The sequence below is a fragment of the Diachasmimorpha longicaudata genome, chromosome 16 (genome assembly GCF_034640455.1).
Source record: "Diachasmimorpha longicaudata isolate KC_UGA_2023 chromosome 16, iyDiaLong2, whole genome shotgun sequence".
Lineage (NCBI taxonomy): Eukaryota > Metazoa > Arthropoda > Insecta > Hymenoptera > Braconidae > Diachasmimorpha > Diachasmimorpha longicaudata.
The window spans coordinates 2,318,980-2,342,133 of record NC_087240.1 but is presented as its reverse complement, the minus strand read 5'-3'; the positions used below and the strand labels follow the sequence as shown (position 1 = coordinate 2,342,133).

Genomic DNA, 23,154 nt, shown 5'->3' with positions numbered 1-23,154 from the left:
TTCAAATGATTGCTAGTGATTTCATATGAAATAACTTGGGATCGGTGAAATCAAAGGTCTTCACTGATTTCAGATGATTTCCCATCATTTCAAAGCTGATTTCATGTGATTTCAATTCGGACTGAGATAGAGATTCCATCAATAAATTATCCCTCAGTATTTTTCGGTCCCTGGGGAGATCCTCTGATGATTCTTCTGAACATCTCTTGAAGATCTTCCGCAGACAGAAATATTTAGAAAAAAATCAAAAGATCTTCGGAGGATCTCTCTAGTGACCCCCAAAAATCATCGGAAAATATCTCTACTGGTGATTGCAAAAGAATTACCGGAAGATCTTCAGAAGATCATTCTTCCTAGGTGTTTTTTTTTGTTGGTCAAATTCACAATATCTTCTGAAGATCTTTCGATAATTTTTATCCAGTTCTTAAAGATCTTTCGCAGGCTGAAATCTTCAAGACAAAAATAGGAAGATCTTCCTAGTGACTTCAAGATTCTTTGGAAGATCTTCGGACAACGATTTTTCCTGAAGATCTGTTCGGAAAGACTCTTATAAGAATTTTTTACAAGTTCAAATTCAGAGTATCCCCAGAAAAAAATTCTGTCGTCCGAAATTCTTCCAACGAATTGTTTTGGGTCACTCACGTGATCTTCCGATGATTCTTTTGAACATTTCGTGAAGATCTCGGGGGTGACAAAGCTTTCTGCGTGGGACCGAACTAGAAATCAGTGTTACGGTAATAAATATTAAAGTGGAAATTGAGAGGTGAATTTCTTTTGATTTTGCCGATTATACGGTGGATGTTTTACCCTTTTAAACGCGCAGGTCCGGGGCTCACACTCCTGCCCGCACTCAGCAAGGTTAACGCACCTCGGCCAAGGACACATTCTAGCCCCACACAAGACACACACTACTATTCGGGCCCCTCCATCGACTCCTGAGGACTTCTCACGTGCTCACTCAATGGGACCCAAGACATAACACATGACTATTTACCATAATTGAATGAGTACATGGGCAAAAAAAAATGCGCAAGGTATTGGACTTGAAATTGTCAGATCTCGGAATATTCTAAAATGTCTAAATATTCTGAATATAAATAAATTTTTTAGAATTGCAAATCAATATTTTTAATGTTCAAAATTTTATTGTTTATGAACTACTGATGGAAAATGTTTGTAATTTTGAAAATTTGCACTTTCTAAAATGTTTTATCACTTGTCCAAAAGTTCATTTGAACGATAACGATTGAATATTGAGATTTAATTTTACTTTTGCTAAGTTTAAACAATAAAATTATTGTTTAAACGCAGAAAGCTTTATATTAAAAAATATTGTCGAATCTTCAGAAATTTGGAGTCTAAAAATTTGTAAAATCAGAACTGAATTCAATGTCTTATTGGGAAAATCAACATTTTCCATCGATTCGATAACAAGTTATATTATTTGTTACATTATTTTCAATCATTTTTTAATTAAATATATTACTTTTCAATTTTTTATCATCAAAAGATAATCCATCGTTCGCGAAACGAGTTACATTATTTATTTATAAAAAAGAAACGTTAAAAAAATATCTATACTGTCAAAAACTTAATTTAAACAAAAACTTTGTTTGAAATTTTTCTAATTCTATCCATACAATTAGCAATTTTCGTCCTTGAAAATATTCAAGAGCGTATCCAGTCGATAAAATACCGACCTCAGGGCCAAACTCCTTGAAAACACTCACTGACCCGTCATTTTCATCCCCCTAATCTAATAAATAACTATTTTTCATCACCACATCCGCTAGATAATCCCCTACCTCTACCCATTTGACATTCATGATTATCTGAATTACACCTGCACATAATTTTCTTTACAAAAAACAAACAGCGATTATTGTTGCTCACAGCAGTTGCCAACCAGCGGCTGACAACTACATCCACTAGATTTTTCCTTCGCATATTTTTTTTTTGTGAAAATGGCTCTCCTTGCAGGTGACCGTGATGATAACAATCTGTTATCAAACTCGTGCGGGTAGATGATGATCAGTAAATTGAGGATATGCGGCAGTTTTTTCCCTTTGCAACTTCACCAATATAAACTACAGAGAATGCCAAGACGAGTAGTTTTGAACAGCTGACCGGAGGACAAATAAAATGCAAAGAACATATTGAATTTCCAATTTATTGTAATTTAATTGTCGACTCGTGCGGAAGGCAAATTGATACCAGAAAATTTTCCCTCGAAATTCAAATGACATGTTGAAGTTCTTCACAAACAGTCATTTCAATTCAACCTCCAGGGATATGCAGGAACAAAAGCCATTGCCAACAGCTGACTGAACTTGGAATGATTACATGAGACCTCAAACGAGTTGGCCGTTGAATTCTCGATTATTTGGGTGTTCGATGCCACGTGAGGTTGAACCGTTGTCATGAGAAATTTTGAAGATTTCAGGTCACGTTGAAGATATCAAACGTAATTGTCATTCAACTTTCCAATTTTATGTGAACAATAGAAGTTCAATTAAGACAATTTTGTACTTGATTTAATTACACACGTTAGACTTGATTGCAGTGTAGTCGATTTTTAATGATGATATCGATGAACAATCGATTCTGGGATTTACAATTCAAATATTTGTTATGAATACGGTGAACAAGACACAAATGTTTATTTTCAATAAGTATATTCAATGTTTCATGGATAACTCAAGAATCTTGAACACGTGAATTTTGGTCTCTAAAATCCTGAGGGGTTCCAACCCCTCACTACGGCCCTGATGTTGTTTTGAATGCCGGTACGCTTATGTTTTATCGGTTGACAAGTGAATTTGATGAATTAATGAGCAATTGAGACACCAAAGGTAAACCCAGTTGAATCAACAAGATTATTTTCCACTCGCTTTAATTATATCCGTTGCACTTGGTCGTACGATTTGATTTTTAATGATAATATCGATGAAAAATTAATTTTCCTACGATTAAAATATCTTTTATAAATCCGCGGAATAAAACACAAATGTTTATGTTCAATAAGTGCACTAAAAATTTCTTGAATGACTCACGAATTTTGAACACGTAAATTTTGGTCCGTAACATCCTGAGGGGCTCCAAACCCCTCCCTACGGCCCTGATGTTGTTTTGAATGCCTCCATCCCGCACCAAGATCAGTACGCTTTTGTTTTATCGGTTGATAAGTGAATTTAATGAAGTGATGGAAGAATTATTGAGTCATCTAACGTAAACTAAGTTGAATAAACAATGAGTAATTGAAACCAAAAATCCCACAAATACAACAAACTGTTAAAATTATGGCACATGGAGTCATAACTTAAAATCCATCGGGGTGAACCCTTTTACTAATATTTTATTCAAATAATCAACGAGAACTACAGATCATGAAAAAAATAGCTGCAGTGGTTAATGATCAGTGACAGCGTCTGTTAATTGACAGATATTATCGTAATCAATAAAAATTTGTTTTAAATATTTAAAATCAAATGTGCTACATTCAAATAATTTTCTCTGCATTTCTTAAATTATTAGTTGAATGTCGCACCTCTTGAATTAATTCCACGGCGTTTAAATCAAATTAATTCCTCAAAGCTCGAAGCTTCTCGAATTAAACGTCACCTATCACACGATAATCATCCACCATGCCCTCTAATAAATGCATGACATTATAATTTGCGATAGAATCAAAGAAAATTGACGTAAATTTATGCCGTGGTCTTGGGCGTCATTGGCACGAGAGACGGCTTTTTAATCAACTCACTTCATATAATCCACGTTGGCAGGGTAGAAACGAGAGGAAAATAAAGCCAGAAGAGGTGAAAAGAGCTGAGGGGAGGATTTCTGACAAACTGCATCTCCGTCCAGTCTCATGAGTATGAATAATGTAATGGATGAGGTTGCTGAGAGCAAAGAAGAACGTTAACTTGTAAAAACCGAGGGATTGGAGTAAGATAGTTATATTCCGATGTTGCAGGACAGGATAGTGGGTTAACTGAGGGGCATTACGAATAGATGAACCAGGAGCAACATTTAACATGTGGTATCTCAGTGGATCTAATCGGTAGGATCAACGCTCGAAATGTATAATTCAATCAAATGAACAGTGAAAAACAATAAATCCAGGAAATTCTACTTCTGTTCGTTTAATTAACCGGAAAATTTTTTTTTTCTAATCATATGAAGAATTTGATTTAATTTTTTAAAAGATTATTTTCATTAGAAGATTGTTGTATGTTAAACATGCGAAATAATTTTTTTATTTGTTATTTTTCATTCCTGTTTTCTTCAGCGAAATCATTTGATTATTGATTGTGGCATATTAAATCATACGAAGTTATAATTTTCTTTTGGAAATGAAATTATTTAAAATTATGTTTAAGAATTTTTCTTTATTTCAATTCAAATAGTTTTTCTCCCAATCGGATTTAGTGAAACTTAATGATGGCTAATTAAACAATTTGGATATACAGTAAAAATCAAAATGATTTCTATCGTTCTTTAAGGTTCTAGACCTTTCAAATGTTCTGGGTAGATCATAACTCTGGACCTTACGACTCCAGAGTATTCAAATTCGAATACAGTATTAAAACAATTAATTACATTGATATTATAGTTATTGAAGACAAAGGATTTTGTATTGGAGAAACAATTTATTTGTTACTATTAGTCTATTTATCTATAACATAGCGAAGTAAAATTTTATTTTTGGTTTTCATTAATAAATGAGAAGTCTTTATGTTATAAACATTTTTATCTCATCTCGCTTCACTCGAACAAAAATACTTTTTAGGCTGGAGTGACTTCAAACAACATCATAGCCACGAACAACAAAGTGATCCTGACTCATGGACTTTATAACCTTCGCCTGAGGCTTGGAGGATAGAGCCGCAGTTGTCAGGATCACTTTTTTCGGCCTAGGGGTGAAAAATACTATTTTTTTACTGATCCCCATTTTGAGGTTTATTTCAGTTTATTTTTAGGAGGTACAACAATGTTTTTTCATCTTGACTACGATCAGCTGTTTGCAGGACGTTAAAACCACTTTAATTGTACTGGCTATGATGCGCAGTCACAGTGCGCAGCCGTCAGTACATTAAAACCACTTTAATTGTACTAGCACTGGTGAGCAGGATCAATGCGCAGCCTGAATCAAACCCTTTTTTGAGATTGAACACAACGTGAAGTGAGTTGAGTTATAAAATACTTGTTCAAATATTTTATGTGATTCATCATAAATTTAAGATGGAAAAATTAAATAAATTAAAAAGTTATTTAATAAAGTTCGAAACAAACCAAAAAATATAAATATCAATAGTGCAGTCTATTTTAAATTATTAATAATTAAAAAAATGCAAATTACTGTGATTCTTTAGTTTTGTTAATTTACGATCTCCAAACTAAAACCTTTGATTTAATTTAAATTTCAACACTTTAACTTTTCTTTTCGTTTTTAAATTTCACAACAATGTTTGTTGCATAAATTACAACAATAGTGTTGAAATTGTTTTTAGGAGATGGGGAAGGGGGGGAGGAGATGAATCCAACTTATTTCAAATGGTTATGAGTTAAGAAGTTTTCATATCTCAATATTCTCAAATTAAATCACAACATTGATTCTTTTTCACTCAGAATTTGTTGAATTAATGCAAAATTTAACGACGAATATGAAAAAAGAAATTGTTCACGCACTTGTTATGTAAAGTAGTATATTCAAATCATGTACTCCTGATGATTATGGGTGAGTCGCATTTTTTTTTAATACGATGTAACTATAATCATTAAGAAACCTCATGACACAAAATCAAAGAAAAAAAAATCTAAGAATTCCAAACAATGTCGGTCAAAACCACCAAAAGCGAACGTTTCAACATCTCGAGATCTTTAAAGTCGACCTGTTCATCTATTCCCCAACTAAAAACAATAAACACCAGAAATGGAGAATCACCACCAATTTTATCTCCGCATTATTACGTAATAATCATTCCAATATTCGATTCCCCTAAATCATTTTCATGTGCTTCATCGAAGTGGTTAATTTAATGTATCAGGAAAAGATAAAGTCACTTTATATATCTGCAATATTGAGTCAGGAAGATAACTCAAGTAGATAAAGATAGATAAAGCGTGGATATAAACTGAGGAGAACGAAAGTTGAAACGAGAGACAAGAAAATGTGTGAAGAATAGGGGAGGCCCGGATTTGAGACCTGGATGGGTCTCTTGGCTTTTTTTTTTCTCTCATTCGAATCTTCTATCCCACTTCTTCAACTTCTTTTGCCTCGCCTTCGTTGGCCTGACTGAGGTAATTGCACCCTACCAAGGCCGACAGCTGATGCAGCAGCAGAACCACCACACAGCTGTATTCCTCGTAGAAGCCAGTCCATTTCCTGCTCTGTGTTGGAAAGGATAACTCGCGTGTGTGAACAGGTAAGTAAGTATACGTAGGTACCTGTCCTGGTTGTGGGACTTGTGTGTGAACTGATCACTGAAGGAAGTACGTTTCTCTGATGTTGGCCAAGAGCGAATTACGTGGAGTACAAATTAAATGTCTAGCCTGATTGACTAGGATTTTTCAATTACGTGTGAGTTTCACCAGAAATTATGGAGAATAATTATGACGAGAGCGATCATCACGAGGAGAAGAAAGAATCCGGTTGGGTAATCAAGAGACTGATATTTAGGTGAGGACATTAAAATTATGATGGAGATCATCTCCAAGCTGTCGGTGTCCTCATTTTCGTTCTTGTTGGTGGGACCCCCAACACCTGACGATTGGAAGGTAACAGGTTGACGACAGGTGGTGGATGATGTATTAAACATATGCGGGGTTCAATCCCTGGATTTGACATCGATTCGTAATGGGATTAGGTACAGGTACAGGTACGATAGTCTGATGTTGTTTGAAAGTTTTACGTGGGTTATGGAGAGACGTAGACGAGTGGGAAGATTTGGTTGTTGAAGATCGTTGGAAGGAGGAGAATCAGCAAAAATCTTTGGATGATCTTACTGGTGAAGTCACAAGGGTCACCTCACGATCTTCGGAAGGTTTTCCTGGTGACTTCTGAAGGGCCAGCCAAAGATCTTCAGAAGATTTTCCTGGTGCATTCAGAACGATCATCCAAAGATCTTCGGGAGAGTTTTATGGTGGATTCAAAAGATTCTTTGGAATATAGTTTTTGCTTGGAGATATGTTCACCTGGAAGATCGTCTTGGTGACGCCAAAATGATCACTTAGAGATCTTCGGAAGATGATTTTTGCTTGGAGATATGTTCTTATGTTCTTAGCTTCTTAGGAATGTTTTTTTAAAGCCAGATCTTCAGGAAAAAATATTGTCATTTGAAGAAATATTCAAAGGATATTCTTGGGTCACGAGAGAATCTTTCGAAAGATCATCAGATCTTCGGAAGATCTTTCAAATACCTTCAAAAGATCATGGAAAAATCTTCGAAAGATCTTTTGAAAATTTTTAGAAGAATCATTCGAAAAATCTTCGGAAAATCATTCGAAAATCTTCAGGGAATTATCGAAAGATCTTCATGACGACTCCAAACCATTCTGCGGAAGATCTTCGGAAAATAATTTTATGTAATTGATATATTTCGTCAATCTGATTTCCAAATAATAAACGTGAGTCATTGAAATTTTTTCCAGATAAATTTAATAAAATCGTCTTTGTATCGGAAGAAAATCAACTTTTTAAAGTATTTGTCACTTTGAATGGCCATAATTAACACGAGAAAGTGATAAAGTAGAATATTCAACAACTGGAATCCGCAAAATCCTTGATAAATTGAAAGTAGAAGTCGCGGATAAACCACAGGCACAGACGTAATCTGAGAGATATCACATTGCTTCTTTATACATATATTCCTTTTTCTCACCTTACTTCAGTTGACATTCCTTAAATGTCTCACTGGATCCACCGAGAAGCAGGAAAATTTTACCCAAGGACTCATATCCTTGACAGGCCAACAGAAAATAAGGGGCCGGAGGAAAATGGGCCGGTGGGGCAAAGCGGAGGGCCGGACAAAATGGACTGATGGGGCAAAATAGAACTTCCTAAAATACTTCATCTTATTAACGAGACTTCTACTCAAAATAACATCATGAAGACAAAATTTTTCTTCAGAGTTAGTTATTGGGCACAATCAGGAATGAATAAGAGAGAAATATGAATGAGGATTATTTACATGGAAAGTTTGGATACATAAAATTATCTGTTAAGTGAAATATTTAATATTAAAAATGAAGTCAAATTTAGAGAAGAAATGCCAAAATAGAATGATAAATAAGTCCCTTTACGTCAATTTTTTTTGTCACGAATAGAAAAATTATCATAATTGATCAGTTTCTTAATGGATCCTTGTGATTGTGATCTGTAACCAGGTCACAATAAAAAAGAGGAACGGAAAATTTACTAAAATAAAATAGTGCATTTCTCGCTAAATTCGCGAATCTGTGGGATTTTTATAATTATTTTTGATGTGAAACATCTATAGGCGCACCCCTAAACTGAATCGTTGGCCTGGCGATACTTGCCGTGGCGAGCATTCGCCAGGCTATACTAAGGTATGCCTATCTATATTCTGTGTAGTAGAGTGTACGGCGTGGCTTCTCACTCAGTTCGACGTTGTTGTTTACTACGGTACACATAACCTGCGTTTTATTTAATTTTTCATTTTAATTTTTGACAATAAAATATGTGTGACAGTGATAACTCAGAAGATCAAAGTGATCAACCTTGTGCAAAGAAAGTGAAACTACACTATGGTATACTACCAAGTCATCAGTAAGTAGATCGTATTTTTCAAGTCTCCATAAATGTAATTATTATATTTTTATATTTAATTAATTATATTCATATTAATCATATTAATAATTTATATAAATTATATTAATATTATCTTCAATTAAGGATTCTTTTATTATTCATGAAGGAATTAATATAGAAAAATTTATTAATAAAATTTATACTTGCAAATCTTTAGTCATATATTGCAATAATTAACTAAGATTTGAGTTCATGAGTATATTGAAGCCACACTTAAATTTTTTTTTTTTGTGTATTTCAATATCATATTGTTTTAAATATTTCAGTTCCCAACAATCATCAGAAGGATCACAAAATATTATTATTGAAACTGGACGTCACCCTGATCAGTTAAACACAAGGCATACTATCAATGTTGTGTCAGACTTTATTAAGGGGTTATTCTCATGTGAGCACTTCAAAAAATCGATTTTTTTTTTTTTTGATATTTTGACAGTAAAACCTATTGAAAACATGCTGTGAAAAATTCAGACCGAAATTCATAGTATTTGATAAGTTACAGCTCATAGTCGCCGACGTGTCGTAAGCGATTGTCTACCAGGCTTTCAACTTTAAACGCGTTTTTCTCGAATCATCATTTTCTGAAACGGTCAAGGTCCTACAAGAAAAAGTATTCAACCGATTGCTTTAAAATTTACATATGTTCTTCTACTCATTTATAGTTATCGTCCCTACCACAATTGTTTATTTTCGACAATATCTTCATATTCTTTTTAAACGATTTGTAACGAAAAAGAAGGAGATTTTCGTGATTTTTTTTTTGAAGTTCGATATTTTTTTTTGTTTTTAATGAAATTGATTATATTTGGTAGGGACGATAGCCACAGATCTACTGAATAATAATCCATTCGATTTTTTTATGTCAGACAACATGAACAGCCGCTATCACCTTGACCAGTGAACTACCTTTTTTTGTTGGGGACTACTTTGACTTAAAAAAAATATATGTTAAAAATGTAAAAAACGAAAAAAAAAATTTTTTTCGTATATTTCAAAATACAAATAAGAATATATCGAAAAATCAACATGATTGAAGTTTGTTGTCACATAAAAAAAAAATTCCGAAAAAGTGGTAAAATATAGGCGTTCACATGAGAATAACCCCTTAATCGAATAGTACCAGACTATTTTAAACTATTGCATCTATTGGAAATGTGTGTTCTTCACATGTTAAACTACAAGACGGAAGTGAATTAATTATGATTGTAATATACATTTCACCTAATAACAAAATGGATCATCTCATTTCATTTTTACATGAAAGGTTATTTCCTTATAGTCAAACAGGTTCAATAATTCTTAAAGCGAATAAACATAAACTACCATTATTTTTAGCTGCATATTTCAGTGTAAATTTTGCAAGAGCTGAATCAATGCCATTAATGACATTTCTTCAAAAAGAATTTCAATGGCAAATCAATAACGATCCAAAAGAATCTACTACCAAATATGGAACAACAATAGATGCTGTATTTGTGAGATATCTTGATGGTGTTTCATCCAATACTTTTGTAACGTACTTTAGTTATCATCGACCAATCGTCACAGTAATACCGGCAGAGGAAAAATCGAATATAACTATTATTGAAGCCACAGATGAAAATATTTAAATTGTGGCAACTTGATACTAATATCGAATTTTTATATCATGTAAATAAATGTTTATTAAATAAAGTTACCATTTACTGTAAGAATCTCGTAATACTTCATTTTTTCATTAGGCTATATTTAATTCCTGTAATAATATTATCTTTTATGCATATTACTTGTACACACACGATGTTTCACATCTGCCAGGCGTCCCATGACGGCTCATTTTTTTTTCTCCTTTCCATTCATTTTAGCCCTCCCTCCATTGCCTGTTCAAAAGGTATTTCTCTAAGGGAGATATTTTCAGGAAGTTAAGTTTTCATTCAAAATATTATAATACTTATATTGACCGATCTAATTATTATTCCCTAAATAATCACAAAAAACTTCTGACGACTTGAACAATTCCCCAAATTTATCATTTTCTTACGTGAAATAATTCAGATTAATTATAAATATTTATAATCATTATTGAATCGTTATCCCATGTCATTTGTTGACTCATAATCGTCTAATACAACTAATTTCAACTCCTACAATTTGATTCACCTGAGAGTGACTGCCCCCCAGATATTTCCCAAAAATTATGTTTTTTTCCTGCCAACACTTACGAAAACATCATAAATAAAATATTCACGACAGAAATAATTTTTTATTTCACTGTACCGTCGTCACCTCACCTATGACGTCATGTAATATTGCAATATCTCGACGTGACTCGACCCCTCAAAAATTCGTTGTTTGTTTGCAATTAAATATCAATATAATGATACCCTTCTTCTTGTCAGCACTTCTCGTGACAAAAAATAAAAACAAATACCCAGCGATATAGCACAGTCAGATGTGACCCACATAATCTCTGGCAGGTGTTGCTATGGTACCTGTGTTACATACAAAATCCTCAAAAATTATTCGTCTCGTTATATTACCCCGACTTCGTAAAATACGCGTGACAAATGTCATTTCCGGGTGGAGTCCAACCGACAACTCTATTCTCTCATTGGCCTATTTGTTTTTAGATCCCGTTATGAGTGTGACCTCAGGTCTGAGTACTTTATCAGCCTGATTGCTGTATCGGAGGTACATATTTACCCATTTTCACTTGATTAGATTGCAACCACCTATCAGTTATTACAAGAAATGCCGAAAAAGTCTTGCAGACCATTTTATCCAGATCTGGTGATTTTCAAACGGTTAAACTCTTCACCAGAAAATATTTTTTTTAATTCGACTGGAGTTTGTAATCGGGCATTGAGATTATTTGGGTAGATAATTGACTGATAATGTTTATCTTGTCTTGTGGTTACATCGTACGGTGGATGGGACTTTTTAAATTTACGATTCGTTGATAACACTGGGAGAATAATGACCTGTGCTATAACTAATTGGAGGACAAAGATCTTCAGCACGAGATGGGGAGTGTGAAAGGAAAGCATTTGATTAATGAAAGATTGTAGCTTTGGTTAGGCACAGAAAAATTGTATAGGTTGTCGATTATTTCTGAAGATCTTTGGGAGATCTTCACCGGAGGAAAATTCGTTGGGAGATCTTCAGGGGGGGGGGGCAAATTTTGCTACAGGATGGCGGCGTAGAAAAATTAGTGTCCGTCGAAGATGTTTCAAAGATCTTCCGAAGAACCATCTGAAGATCTTCACAATTGTGAAGATCTGCGTGGTGACCTCAGGAGATTCTTTGGAAGTTCTACCAAGGAGAACTTTTGTTTGGAGATAACCGCATCCCAGATATTTCCGAGATCTTCAGAGGAATCACTGGAAGGTCTCGCTGGTGATCTTAACAGGTTCTTCGGAAGATCTTGGAAAGACAATTTTCGTTTAGAGATATGTTTGGAAGAGAGCTACTTAAGAATATTTCCCGAAATCAACTTCAGAATATCAGAAAAAAAAATTGTTCTTTGAAAATTTTCTGAAGAATCTTTTTGGATCACTGGAGAGATCTTCTGAAGATCATCCTTACGTCGACCTTAGTCGAACGAATCGCTAAACGTGATCGATTTGTCACTCAATAGACGCAAAAAAATTATTTTACCTATTTCTGAAATCTAATGATTATTTGTTTTGAATCGAAATTAATTTCATCTTCATATTTTGAAAAAGCTATTTTGATCGAATTTTCATTCCATTCTCTTTTGTGACTAACTGTTTTTGTTCCGTTTTCGCTTTGACTCGAGGCGCAGTGCAAATGAGAAAATAAAAATACAAATAAAATTAAGACGAGTAACTCACACTTTACGTTTCATAATATGTAGGAATGACGCAACAGATTCACAACTACACTTGTCATCCAAGAATTCAGTGGGCTTTTTTACGCTTATCCATACAAGTAAGCTCGGTAACTAAAATTTGAGCGGTTTATTTCACCATGAAAGACGCGACGAGACTGAGCCACGGTATGGGGCTCATAAGATATCTCACTATGCAAGGGGGCGTCATTTATTTTTGTCTGTGGCCTCGTACCCCATGGGTTGTCAGTTCTCTACGTTAGCCGTATTGGTATGTACCACCCTGAGATTACAGACGCCTTGGGAGCACGCGATCTGACCCGAATAATTACGAGTCAAATGAATGGAGAAACTAAAACAAATATTTACGTACATTTTTCCCTGTTTTTCGGTGAAATCGAGAACAACTTGGAATAATTACCAGTGGCTGAAGTGGCTAATGACTTCATGGGAGATAACGCTTACGAACTTGAACGTGATAATGAAAGTAAGAGGGCAACATCCTGAGAAAATCGATACCAACCTGCAACAGATAAATATAAGTGAAATTAGTGATGTGAGAGAGGCAAAAAAAGTAAAAATAAAAGTGATCTTCGGAAGATATTCCGAAGGATGATCGGAAGATCTTCAGAAGAAGGACCAGAAGATCTTCAGAAGAATGACCGGATGATCCTCTGGAGAGCGATCTGAAGATTCTCGGAAGAACGATCGGAAGGTCACCAGAGAATCGTCGGGAGATCTTCAGGAGAATCACCGAAGGATCTTCGGAAGAATCATCGAAAGATCTTCGGAAGAATCATCGGAAGATCTTCGGACGACAATTCTTGTTTGGAGATATGTTCGCAAGAGATTTGCGTAGTTAAATTTCTGTCTGTCGAAGGTTTTTCAAAAATCTTCAGACGAATCGTCCGAAGATCTCGTTGGTGAATCTAAAAAATTATTTCGAAGATCTTCGGAAGGCAATTTGTATTTGTAGATATGTTCGGAGAAGACTCGCGCAGATAAATTTTTGTCTGCTGAAGATCTTTCAGGAATGTTTAGAAGAAGCATGGAAAGATCTTCGGAAGATCTTCTTGGTGATCCCAAACGATTACTTGGAGGATCTTCCGAGGAGAAAACTTCCATCGGTCCAAGATTGTTCAGAAATCTTCATTAGAATCATCGGAAGAGCTTCGGAATACAATTTTCGTTTCGAGATATGTTCGCAAGAGATTTGCATAGTTAAATTTCTGTCTGTCGAAGATCTTTCAAGAATCTTCAGAAGTACCGAAAGATCTTCGGAAGATCTCCTTCATGACCCCGAAAGATTCTTACAGCGGTTTTCAGGAGACAATTTGTGTTTGGCAAAATCTTTGGGACTCGCATAAATAATTTCCATCTGTCGATCTTCTAAAAATCTTGAGAAGAATCGTTGAAATATCTTCGGAAGATCGCCTTGATGACCCCAAAAGATTCTTTTGAAGATTGTCGGCAGACAATTTGTACTTGGATATGTTCGAAATTTCCAAAGTTAAATTCAGAACATCTTCAGGAAAGAATATTGCCTTCCAAAATCTTCCAAAGAATCTTTCGGATCTTCCCATGATTCTTCAAAAAATTGCGGAAAAATCTTTGACCGTCAGAAATTATCCAACGCACATTGTTTTATCGTTAATCACAAGGGAGATCTTCAAATGATCTTCATATGAAAAAAATATTATAACAAATTGTCTCCCGAAAATCTAAAGAATCGTTTCGTCATCAGGTAGATCTTCCGAAGATCTTTTGATGATTCTCCCGAAGAATTCTAGACGTTGGAGAACGTTAGTAGAAAACAATTTTTAAACGCGAGATCACAAAACAAAATATTAAGGACTTAATCGTCGACTTGTCTACGGCATCACTGAATAAAACATTAAGTAAACCATAAACAATTGTTGACACTCAGAAAAACAATGTAGTGATCAATGTAAAAGTTGGTAGGACCAGAAACAAGCAATGAAACCGATCATACGGGTCGTTAATTTTAATTTAGATAAACCTGAAAGCCCGCATGTTAAACACCACAAACATTACGATACAAGAAAATCCAATAAACAGTAGCGACAATATTTGGGCCCACATTGGCCATTCGTGTCTCATAAATTATCAACGAATTACATGTCTGAGTTAAACATTCATAAAGAATTAATTTAATAAAAATAGTTTGGTGGAGTCATTCGGAAAATAATAACTACTGGGAATACTAAAGAGGGGTTGAATTGCAAAGTTCCTTGACATTTAGGAATTTATTACTGTGAACGAGTGTCGCGTGTCATGAGTGCTCTGCTGCCATCGCCGGCGATCTACAACGCGATACTGGCAATGTCGCTCCTCCTGTGCACTGACCCACGGAGGACTCGGTTTCTCCAGCCCTGAGTTTACTCGGGCGCGTTTTCGCTGACGTGAAACACGTTCTCGTACATAACACTACAGTCGTCACAGACATATCGTGCATCATAAAACTTCCCTCAATGTTGAATTGTTGTAACGGGGGGAAAATAATTTCAATAACTATTATTTAACCACATCCTGTAGTGCACTGAGAGAAAAATATAATTTTGCAAATCATATTTGTTTTGTATTAAAAAATGCTGAAAATTTTTGGTGGAAAATTCGCTTTAAATTTTTGTCCGAAAAATATTTCATTGGAAAAATCATATTTTTCTCTCTGGGGACCGTCCAAATCCAAAGAAACAAATTGTTAATTAGAATGAGGAGGTCTGTCTGATTTTCTTTTTCGATAAACAAATTTGAACAGTTGGAACTGATTTTAAGGATATAGAAATAGTTTGTCAATATTTAAAGAAATGTGGGTGAAGAATTTAGTATTTAATTGACAGTGTAAATAAATTTGTGTAATAATAATAAAAGATTTTATTGAAAGAATTGGAAATCTTGACGAGAAGAAAATACTTGACTCAAAGATAATTTCCACTTGATATGAGTAGGTACGTTATTTCTTAGAATAAAGAGGATGGCACATATTTTGAAGATCGTAGTATATTCGATTTTCAATGTTTAAAATACATTTTTCAATGACAAAACACTGTCACCGATCAATTAACTAAGACAACGATTGTTTGTGTAATGTGAAGTATTTTACACAATTGGTACATGTGTTATAATTTTAACAATTTATTATATTTTTAGTATTTTGGTTTCCATCGCTCATTGTTGATTCAACTTATTTTACCGGTTGTGAATCAATAACTACTCCATCAATTCATCAAATTCACTTATCCATCGATAAAACAAAAGAGTACCGATGTTGTTGCCGACGCAAGGCATTCAAAACAACGTCAGGGCCGTAGTGAGGGTTTAGAACCCCTCAGGGTATTAGGGGCACAATTCCAGGGAGCTTTCTTACGGTCGTTTTCAATTTCGAATTGTTCCAATTTTTCAGTCATTTATGAAACGTTAAGTGTACTTATTGAAGATAAATGTTTGTGTGGTAATTAGCCCGTTGATGCATATTAAAATCATGGGAAAATCAATTTTTCATCGATACTATCATTAAAAGTCGAATGCACTAGGATCAAGTATAAACAAAAAAGTATTTCGCAAATTACCTGGCCGTATCATTTCACGGATATATATAATATATAATATATGTACTTTGATATACATAGCTCAGCTATGGGCCCAAAATAACTGACACAAAAAGTTGACTGTTTTTTTTTTAAACGAAAATAAAAGTTGATGTGAACTTCATAAATAGTTTTTGAGAGTTTTTCGGAGTAACTCATGTTATTATGGAAATACATTATTGATTTTCCAGGAAAAATACATAAATATAATTTTTAAAAATCCTTTTTTGATATGAGGAATATTATTTTTTACACTATAAGTAAACCCTTTTTAGAGACATCAGTCATAGAGTGGAACAACCTCCTTCATTCATGTAATTATCTACAACAAATCAGTTTTTCAATGTTTTCCTATCACTCCCTATTGGATTATGAATAGAGATTTACTAAATAATATCAAACGATTTGGCTATAAACTTTAATTATTTATTATCGCCGAAGGTATATCTTTCCCTTATGATATCTCCAGAGGAACTAACCCTTAGTGACCAAAGTTTCCACACTCTGATCCCATTCAACAAAAGGCCCTTGTCCTCTCATTTCTTTCTTTTCCTTCTCTGTTTCTATTTATTAAAACTCTTCCCAACATTCCGACACTATTCTGAGAAAAACTATAAAATACTGACATGAACTAAACAGATCTATAGACAGTCGATTAATTTTTGTCCACACACACCACACCCTCTCAATAAACCCGATCAAAAAAGCATTCACAAAAAAAATTCTTTTCGTGAAAAAAAACCCAAAAAATTGAGTGGTCCATCTTGCCCAGCGGTCCGTTTTCCCCTGGCCCCACCAGCGCATACAAAGTTTCCTCCGAATTTGCTTTAATCACTCTCAATCTCGTTCCGCATCTCCTTTCCACCTCCCTCAACCACATTATCGTCGTCTCCCTTCCTCTCATCGTTAACCTTCTTTGGCCTTCTGACCAAAAAAAAAAATCTGTCTGTGGTCTGGTCTCTCTCACTCCTCCCCTAGTCTTCCTCCTTTTTCTCACTTTTACGGCATCACTACTATCGAACCTGCTCGAGTAAAAAATAATAAGAATAATAGTAAGTTTTATCCTTCATGAAAACAATGTAATATTTAAAACTTTCACGAAGATTTGAGTCGTCTCTTTCAGAAACTTCATCGTCATTTTACGACGCGAGTAATACCCCTGGCTGGCAGTGTCGTAAAATCCCATCAGTACCATGGACAGAGGCATAAGCGAAGTATACATCGACCTGCGAATACGCGGAATACGTCATGTGGTTGTAGCTGAGACCCAAGACGACACGATAAACCGTGGGATTTATCGCTCTCCGGTCTGTCTGAGGAATTGATATTTCGCGACACCGAGTGACCTCAATTTCGTTCCTCTTCCGCCGCGGAGAAAGATTTTTTTCATATTTTTATTAGCTTTGACACACGACTAAAAAGTGATGTTTTTATTATAAGGTATAAATAAAGTCTGTCCCTTAATTCTTCATCTTTCAGATAATATGGGGCCAGTGGGGAAAAATTATTTTGTCAAAGATCTTCCAGAATTGTTGAGAAGAGGCGGCGAGAGGGCGTGGGAAGATCTTGCTGGTGATCCAAAAAGATTTTGTTGAAGATTTTTTATTTTGGAAAATATTCATTCAAAGCGCTCGACGAACATATCTCAAAGGAAAATTGTTTTGCGAAGATCTAATGGATCTTGGGGAGGGAGATCTTCCGAAGATCTTTCGATGATTTTCTGCACATTTTCCGAAGATCTTTGGCAGACAGAATTTTTATACAGGCCATGTTATCGTTGATCACCATGAAGATCTTCTGGAATTCTTCTGAAGATATCCCGATGATTCTTCTGAAGATTTCTGAAAAATCTCTGACACCCAGATTTTTTACACAGATCATATTATTGTTAATCATCACGAAGATCTCGAAAATCTTCTGAAGATCTTTCAACGATTCTTCTGAAGATTTTTGGAAGATCTTCGACAAAGATACCTTCAAAAATCTTCAGAAATTCGACCTCTCAACGATTCTTCCGAAGACCTTTGGAAGATCTTCATCAAGAAGATCTTCAAAAAAATCTTCCGCAGAATCGTTGAAAGTCTTTGACAAAAAGATCTTCAAAAATCTTCAGCAGAATCGTTGAAAGATCTTCAACAGACAGAATTTTATCTACACGTATCATTTCATCGTTAATTACGACGAAAACCGTAAAATCATCGAGGTAAGCAACAACAACAACAACAACAACAGTATAATTGGATGTGATACGAGAAACTATGAGCCGTCATTATTCGCCAATGTCGACAGTCACGGAGAGTTAAGTCTGTGCATCGTAGTAATTCCTTTGTTGGTGACGTCTCCCTCTCAGTCCTTGTGTCCAATGACATGCAGTGTCTATTTTACTATGAATACAGTCGCGCATTATCCTTTCACTCTTCATCGGTATTTTGACAGACTCTCTGCTACCGGTACTGTTGACGCCTGTTTTTATTTTGACTTATTAATCCCACCGGTGTCGATGATCTACATACACTCTTGGAGAATGTGAATTACCTCGGGTAAATTGCCATCAACGGGGTGAGGCATACCTACTGAACATGTTTTAACCTCCGTAACTTTGTCAAGGTTGATTTATGTAATAAAGTAAGTGGAGACGGGAGAAGGAACTGGTGCTCGTGAATTTACGTGTTTTGGAATTAAAGCTGAGACGACTAGATTATGAATAATAGTTGTTTTTCATCTTAAATGCAAACTTTGCAAATCATTCGATTTTTTTATTTATTTAAATTTTAAGTAGATAAACAATTGTAGCAACACAATGAATTACTTTAACTTGAACTCTTTATTATTGGCAGGAGGAAGGGACGAGTGACCTTGAGGACCGTTGTCCAGAGACTGAATTCTTACTATTTGGAAAACGTTTACTGAGGAAAAAAAGAAGAGAAAGTTTATGACTCCGGAGGACAGAGTTTCCTTTGAATTCCACATGTGTAAGGATTGGAATGCTCTCAAGTTTGGAAAACAACGGATCATAAATTAGTCCTGGAGACTTGCTGGAGACTTTTCCAAACACGTCATAAACCTTGTCCAGTGATTTTTGAAGATGAACTTTATGTTCATCTTCAAAAATTTTCCAACAAAACTTGCTGAATCTTATAGGTTTATAAAGCTACAAAACATGTATTTGCAGAAGTAATTTGGTGTTAGCGAATTTAGTTTTTCATTATGATACGGTCAGGAGTTGAGCAGTTACACATTTATATTACATTTGTTTAGAAAATTGTCTATAGTTGCTAAACATTCCTTATTCAGGTCTTTTAAAAATGATTGACTTTGGTATGGGGGTAAATGTCCGAGTGATAGAAGACCGTGGACCATGGGATCTCTGTACTGCTCATAGAGAGGACAGTTCCAGAGGACATGATCAAGGTCCTCACTTGGATGACCACATCTACAAAGATTCGATTTTTTTTGACTCGCTAATCTTGATAGGAAATTTGGTAAAGTGGTCTGAAACGAAAAATTACCAAGTTTGAAGATCATGTCTGTATTGAAGACATTCACTGTTGCCACCCCCGTAGAAAAATTTCTATCGGTCGAAGATCTTTCAGAAATCTTCAGAAAAATCATTGCAAGATCTTCGGAAGATCTCTCTGTAATTAACGATAAAAATCCCTGCGTAGAAAAATTTCTGTCCATTACAGATTTTTGAGAAATCTTCAGAGAAATCATCGAAAGATCTTCGGAAGATCTCCCCGTCAATTATTGATAAAACAATCTGCGTAAAAAAATTTTTGCCGATCAAAGATCCATCTCTGGAAAAAAAATTGTGAAATTTTCCATGAAATACAAAAAAAAAATACCAGAGTTGCGTAAAATAATCCTTAAAAATGAATGAAGAAAACTTTCTATTATTTTCACCTCACTCCCGCCCGAATTCCCATAAATATGTAAATGATGAGGAAATTTATTGGAACATTACGAGCCGTTTAGTCATAATTTATGATGATTCCACCGGTGAAGGAACTTGGAGAGCTGGCGTACCATTGATACTCAGGAATTGTCGACCACTACAGTGGTAGATATCCCTCAGCTTCTTCCCTTCCGCTTCCGCTCCAACGGGAGGAAGCTACCAAGGTTTTTTTCACCCAATTTAATGCGACGTCGCGGAGTTCTAACTTTTTGTCGTCTTAAGGATGTTCAGGCATCAGAGCGAAAATGTAAAGAGTCTTTTAAAAATGAATTCCTTCGACAGTACATTGCACTCAAAAAATCACTTTAATTTTCAGAACATTTAATAACTTTGTTCAGAAGATCTTCAATAAATAATTCAACACGTGTTCACATGAGGAAATCGTTCTAAAGATCTTTCAGAATATTTCTGAGGCATCATTAAAAGATCGTGGGAAGATCTTCCCGGTGATCCCAGAAGAATCTTCAGAAGATCTTCAAAATTTTCAAGAATATTTTCCAATGTCAGATTTACACAATTTTTGAAAAAAATGTTTTCTGAAGATCTTCCGACGAATCTTTTCGGGTTACCAGCGAGATCTTCCGAGGATTTTACTGAAGAGTTCTGGAAGATCCTTCGGAGACTAGAATTTTCCCACGCGAGTATTACGGATTTTCTCAAACTTTTGATGTGGAATGTACGTTAGAAAGAAAACTTTTGAACGTGTCTAATTCCTGAAGATCATTTAAAACTCCGACTAGTTGAGATCTTGCATTATGACGTGTTGTAACAGATCAACGATCATCAATTTCAAGTTGTCAGTGAGATTACGTTAATAGTATTTGCAATCCATAAAACCAGGGTAATGCATAAATAACATGTTGATTGAAATCGCGATTGAATACAGACTGAAAACATTTGAATCATGGAAAGATCTTCGGAAGATCTCCATGATGATGAACAATAACACGAACTGGCCCACAAAATTCTAATTGTCAGAGATCTTTCATAAATCTTCGGTAGAATGATCGGAAGATCTTCCGATGATTCTTCAGAAGATCTTCCGAAGATCTCCATGATGATGAACAATAACACGATCTGCGCACAAAATCCTAATTGTCAGAGATCTTTCATAAATCTTCGGCGGAATCATGGGAAGATCTTCTGCAGAATCACCGGAAGATCTTCCGAAGATCTCCACGCTGAAGAGCAATAACACGGTCTGTCCAACAAAATTCTATCTGCCGAAGATCTTTCATAAATCTTCCGATGAATGATCAGAAGATCTTCTGAAGATCTCCATGATGACGAACAATAACACGATCTGCGCCAGATAATTCTAATTGTCGAAGATCTTTCATAAATCTTCCGCAGAATCATCGGAACATCCTCCAAAGACCTCCCTCATAGTCAACAATAAAAATTTCTGATATGCAAAGTACGTGAGAAAAAAACCTTTTCAACCCCTCTAATCCCTGAAGATCTTTAAAAAATTCGACTAGTTAAGATCTTCCTTTATGACGTGTCGTAACAGATCGACGATCATAAATTTCAAGTTGTCAGTAAGTACCTTACATTACCAGTATTTGCAATCCGCAAAGCGAGGATAATGCATAAATAACGTGATTGAAATCTCGATTGAATAGACTGAAAACATTTGATTGTACATAGACGTCCTTTCTAAAAAAGAGCAAAACCTAGAAGGCTTTTGTCCTTGATCTCATCCCGCTTGGAAGAGGAATTCTCAATTCCATTCCACGAAGCGAGAGAGCCACCACTTTCGAGTTTCGCAAGCGACTAAACGTAGGCAAAAGAATCCATAAAAGTCGTTGGGACTGTGAAACTGGTCGTAGTATTATCACGGTATATGACAAGTTGCATAAATATCAATGCCACAAAACTACAGCAGATAATTTTCATTTTTTTTTTTTTTCATTGAACAAAAGCCTTGGGGAAATTAATGCTAATTAATGTCAATTTAATTGTAGACCAAAACCGGAACTTCTTTGTCCGGGAAAGTTATCCAGCCCAGGTCTATGTATAGTACATTGATATGTGGTATATGTATACATTGTATACGGAGAGGCCCATTGGGGATATGTATGAAGGTATCGTTCCGATGGATATCGCTGGCTCAGGTCACGCGATTTCACGCTGCACACCTGTACGTGGGGAACCGTCATCGGCGCAGTGGACTAGTAGAGTAAGTTGGACAGTGAGAGAAGAATATAATTTTGCCGATCATATTCGTTTTGGGTAGACGGATGCCCGAAATTTCCACTGGGAAATCCGCTTAAATTTTTGTAAAAAGATTATTTCATTGGCAAAATTAGATTTTTATCTCAGTGAAGGTCACTTACTGATTACAAAAGTGACTCGAACACTTTGACTATCCTTTTCATAATTTTTCACAGAAAGTTATTATTAAAATAATAAAACGCTCTGAAAAAAATTAGTAACAGTTGCTCCGGAATTAGAAGAGAGACACGTTATTGTTACTAAATATTCCTATTGCATTGAAAGAAAGATATAATTTTGCCAATGATATTTGTTTTGAATAAAGAAATGTCTGAAATTTCCATCGGAAAATCCGTTTAAATTTTTGTAAAAAGATTATTTCATTGGGAAAATTATATTTTTATCTCAGTGAAGGTCACTTAGTGATTACAGAAATGACTCGAACACTTTTACTGTCATATTCGTAATTTTTCACAGAAAGTTGTTATTAAGATAATGAAAAGCTCTGAAAAAAATTAGTAACAGTTGCTTCGGAATTAGAAGAGAGACACGTTATTGTTACTAAATATTCCTATTGCACTGAAAGAAAAATATAATTTTGCCAATGATATTGGTTTTCGATAAACAAATGCCTGAAATTTTCCACCGGAAAATCCGTTTAAATTTTTGTAAAAAGATTATTTCATTGGGAAAATTATATTTTTATCTCAGT

At 35.0% G+C, this 23,154-nt stretch overlaps 1 protein-coding gene and 1 long non-coding RNA gene across 3 annotated transcripts in view; both read right to left on the bottom strand.

The window, feature by feature from the left end:
• Nucleotides 1-23,154, bottom strand: part of Jing (jing) — a 151,747-nt gene that overhangs the window by 57,741 nt on the left and 70,852 nt on the right. The window lies entirely within an intron of this gene.
• Nucleotides 8,749-15,430, bottom strand: LOC135170212 (uncharacterized). The gene is made up of 3 exons (XR_010300340.1): nt 14,937-15,430; nt 12,667-13,185; nt 8,749-11,304 (listed from the first exon to the last, which is right to left on the bottom strand). It is a non-coding gene; the product is annotated as an uncharacterized LOC135170212 (long non-coding RNA).